This window comes from Babylonia areolata, chromosome 24 (assembly GCF_041734735.1).
Source record: "Babylonia areolata isolate BAREFJ2019XMU chromosome 24, ASM4173473v1, whole genome shotgun sequence".
In the NCBI taxonomy this organism is placed as follows: Eukaryota; Metazoa; Mollusca; class Gastropoda; order Neogastropoda; family Buccinidae; genus Babylonia; species Babylonia areolata.
The window spans coordinates 44,469,010-44,474,009 of NC_134899.1; positions in this window are offsets into that span (position 1 = coordinate 44,469,010).

A 5,000-nucleotide genomic window follows, 5' to 3' on the forward strand; every position below is an offset into this window, starting at 1 on the left:
ACGTGCAGTCCGTCTCTTCACCTCCCCCCAACCTCCCCCTCCTCCGTGACAAAATACACTTCTGTGCTCCCCCCCCCCCCCTCGTGTCAAGTCAGTTTCTTCACCCCCCCCCCCACCCCGCCCCCCATGACAAAATACACTTCTGTGCTCCCCCCCCCCCCTCGTGTCAAGTCAGTTTCTTCACCCCTCCCCCCCGCCCCCCCGTGACAAAAGACACTTCTGTGCTCCCCCACCCCACCCCACCACGTGCTGTCCGCCTCTTCACCCCCTATGACAAAAGACACTTCTGTGCTCCCCTCTTCACCCCACCCCCGTGACAAAAGAGACTTCTTTGTTCCCACCGCGTTCAGTACTCTTCACCCCTCTCCTCCACCCCCCATTGACAAAAGACACTTCCTTCCACCTCGTGCAGTCCATCTCTCCACCCCATGTGACAAAAAACACTTCTTTGTTCTCTCCGCCACTGTGCATTTCGTGTCTTCACCTCCCTGTGACAAAGGACACTTCTCTTCTCCCTGCACCTTCCTTCTCTTCTTGTCCCGTTACAAAAGACACTTCTTTGTCACTCTTCACTCCCTGTGACAAAAGACATTTCTTTGTTACCCTTCACTTCCTGTGACAAAAGACACTACTTTGTTACCCTTCACTTCCTGTGACAAAAGACATTTCTTTGTTACCCTTCACTCCCTGTGACAAAAGACATTTCTTTGTTACCCTTCACTCCCTGTGACAAAAGACACTACTTTGTTACCCTTCACTTCCTGTGACAAAAGACATTTCTTTGTTACCCTTCACTCCCTGTGACAAAAGACATTTCTTTGTTACCCTTCACTCCCTGTGACAAAAGACATTCTTTGTTACTCTTCACTCCCTGTGACAAAAGACATTCTTTGTTACACTTCACTCCCTGTGACAAAAGACATTTCTTTGTTACCCTTCACTCCCTGTGACAAAAGACACTACTTTGTTACCCTTCACTTCCTGTGACAAAAGACATTCTTTGTTACCCTTCACTCCCTGTGACAAAAGACACTTCTTTGTTACCCTTCACTCCCTGTGACAAAAGACATTCTTTGTTACTCTTCACTCCCTGTGACAAAAGACACTTCTTTGTTACACTTCACTCCCTGTGACAAAAGATATTCTTTGTTACTCTTCACTCCCTGTGACAAAAGACACTTCTTTGTTACTCTTCACTCCCTGTGATAAAAGACACTTCTTTGTTACTCTTCACTCCCTGTGACAAAAGACACTTCTTTGTTACTCTTCACTCCCTGTGGCAAAAGACACTTCTTTGTGACAGTGATAAAGGCCAGTAGTATGACAAATACAGTGACAGTGGTGTGATAAATGTCATGACAGTGATACAAGGCCAGCAGTTTGATTTGAATGACCTTGGTGATGAGTTTCATTTATATCTCGATGCTGTCTTTTTTTTCAGAAATGTCAGAAGACAGTAGCTGAAGCCATATACAATAGAAAACCAAACGCCAATTTCTCTAGTCTACTGATGGTAAAGAATAAAACGACTTTGTTAAAGCTAGCTAAATTTGTGAAAATTGTCCAACGAAATCATTAAAAGATTACTTCTCTGCTCTGTTACACACTTTGTCTCAGTTTATGTAATGCATTTTGTGCCCTTTTCAAACGGCTTCTTCCTTCATATGATAACTTGTTTAGCATTATTACATTTACGTACATATTCAGTATGCACTACATATATATGTGGAGTGATGGCCTAGAGGTAACGCGTCCGCCTAGGAAGCGAGAGAATCTGAGCGCGCTGTTCGAATCACGGCTCAGCCTCCGATATTTTCTCCCCCTCCACTAGACCTTGAGTGGTGGTCTGGACGCTAGTCATCCGGATGAGACGATAAACCGAGGTCCCGTGTGCAGCACGCACTTAGCGCACGTAAAAGAACCCACGGGAACAAAAGGGTTGCTCCTGGCAAAATTCTGTAGAAAAATCCACGTCGATAGGAAAAACAAATTAATAAAACCGCACGCAGGAAAAAATACAAATGAATAGGTGGCGCTGTAGTGTAGCGACGCGCTCTCCCTGGGGAGAGCAGCCCGAATTCACTCCCTGTGACAAAGAAATTTGTTGTGATAAAAAGAAATACAAATACAAATGCAAATACTAATACAAATAATCATGCCTTATTGTTTTCTTTGTTTTGTTTTCCATGTATTCATACGTCCATGGGTTATTTTTGTTTTTCTAATTTCATTTTATTTTAATGATTGATTTCATTTTTCATTTATTTATTTAATCATTTAATCATTTATTTATGTTTTTGTGGAATGAGTATTTACCTTGACACACTTCACGACAATGCTACGAGGCCATTGCGAAACAGGAAAGCAATGCAAGTCAGCACAATATTCTTCGCCAGTGACACAAGTCTTTAGTGTATTGGTGTTTCGCGCGCGCGCGCGCGCGCGTGTATGTGTGTTTGTGTGTGTGTGTGTGTGTGTGTGTGTGTGTGTGTGTGTGTGTGTGTGTGTGTGTGTGTGTGTGTGTGTGTGTGTGTGTGTGTGTTTACACGGACGCGTGCAAAACGAAGAGCAGGAACGAAATGTTGGATGTGTTTATTTGTTTATTTATTATGGCCATGGAACGTCAAGTTTGAATGGTGTATTGGTTTATAACTTGAGACTTTCACGGTTGACTATTTCACTGATGGCGTTATATGTACATTTATTTCTAATAATAATAATAATAAAAAAAAAAAGCGCACTCTTATGTGCGTTGGGAAAACCGAATGAAAATGACATATCTTTCGAGCTGAGGTTGTGTGTGTGTGTGTGTGTGTGTGTGTGAGAGAGAGAGAGAGAGAGAGAGAGAGAGAGAGAGAGAGATACTTACGGAATCCCTACCTGCTCTCTCTCTCTCTCTCTCGTCTGCAACGAATAATGAATATCAACATTGCAATATTAGTTTAGCCCATACCTTGAGGGTTTTCACAGTTTGCTGTTTCACTGGTGGCCTATGTTCGTATCTCTCAAACAAAAGTGTGTTTATTTGTCCGTTTTTTGTTGCTTTTTTGTTTTGTTTCGCTCTCTCTCTGTGTGTCTCTGTCTCTGTCTCTGTCTCTCTCTCTCTCTCTCTCTTTCCCCACAAATATAAAAAATGCATATATATATATATATATATATATATATATAGAGAGAGAGAGAGAGAGAGAGAGAGAGAAACAATATATATATATACATGTGTGTGTGTGTGTGTGTGTGTGTGTGTGTGTGTATAAATATATATAATTATACACCGCAAGAGGGTTGGAAGCTGAAATACAGTTAAAAGAAAAAAGAAAAACAAAAAAAAGATAATAAAAGTTCAGTTCAGTTATTCAGGGCGTCTCTGCGTTCGGACAAATCTATATACACTACACCACATCTGCAAGGCAGATGCCTTCCCAGCAGCATGACCCAACGGGCTCAGTCAGGAGCTGAGGGGAAATTAAAGGCAATTAATTAACGAATAAATAAACAAACAAATAAATAAATAACAGTGAAGCACGGGGCATGCAGACAGATCAGCCACACGCCTGATTTTATCTTATTTAAAAAAACATTTATTTATTTATCTTATATTTAATTTCCCCTCAACACCCGGCAGGCGCAATAGCCAAGTGGTTAAAGCGTTGGACGTTCAATCTAAGGGTCCCAGATTCGAATCCCGGTCTCGGCGCATGGTGGATAAATGGTGGAGATTCATTCAATCTCCCAGGTCAACATAAGTGCAGACCTGCTTGTGCCTGAAACCCCTTCGTGTGTATACGCATGCCAGCAATCAAAATACGCACGCTAAAGATCCCGTAATCCATGTCAGCGTTTGGTGAGTTATGGAAACAAAAACATACCCGGCATGCACCCCCACGTAAACGGAGTGTGACTGCCAACATGGCGGGTGTAAAAACGTCTTACACGTAAAAGCCCAGTTGTGTATACGCGAGTGAACGTGTGAGTCGCAGTCCACGAACGAAGAAGGAGAAGAAGGAGAAGGAGAAGACACAGGCCTTGCTCTCACCGCTCTCGCCCTCATGACCTGCTGTTCTTCCTGTCCGGAAAGGGGGTCAAGTGTGCAGCGCCACCTAACGTCACACTGCCCTGTCTCACAGTGGCGCGGACAGGGCAGCATTGTGCTGTACTGTGCTGTGCTGTGCTGTGTTGTGTCACAGAGGGGCATTGACGAAGTGACTGGTGACCCATGGCCTCACTTCCACCAGCCCTTCACCAGCCTGTTCCTCAGCGGACCTCTGCTGTCGGCCGACCCTCGCTCTTCCTCTGACCTTTGGGCAAGAGGAAAAGGACTCTTCCGGTGTCCGCGTGATGTCCTTCGTTCAGAGATCACGCCCGATACCGGCAGCTTTTCGCGACCTGAATGTTTCCATGCAGTGTGCTGTGGTGTTTGTCTTGGTCAAATATTCGACGAAAAAATAATAAAAATCATCATCATCATCATCATCATCATGAGTGTGAGGATGATAACGTAAATCTTATGTAATCGTATTGTTATTATTATAAGCGGCATCTTATCTTGATAGATGATGATGATGATGATGACGATGATGAGAATGATATTATCATCATCGTCATCATCATATATTAAAATAAGATGCTGATTTATTGTCTGCAAATTCACAGAAATGTTCCTATATCGATATAATTATATACTTACCCTTTCTGTACAGTTCTACTGGAGTTCTGCCGGAGTCATCCCTCCAGCAAAACTGTGCAGATGAAAGCAAACAGTAGATTTCACATTCTCGTCGCTCTCAGCCAAAGTCACCGAAGCCGATGAGCAGACACACTGTCGCACAGGATGGCAGGATAGTGACCTCACTGAGTCAGTGGCAAGGCGAAGAGGAGTTGTCACTGGGGGTGTGGGGAACAGTTTTGTGCAGCACCACCCCCAGAATAGGGCTGTGATGATGATGATGATGACTAGAAGGATGGTAATGATGATGACGACGAGGAGGTGGAGGAAGAGGAGG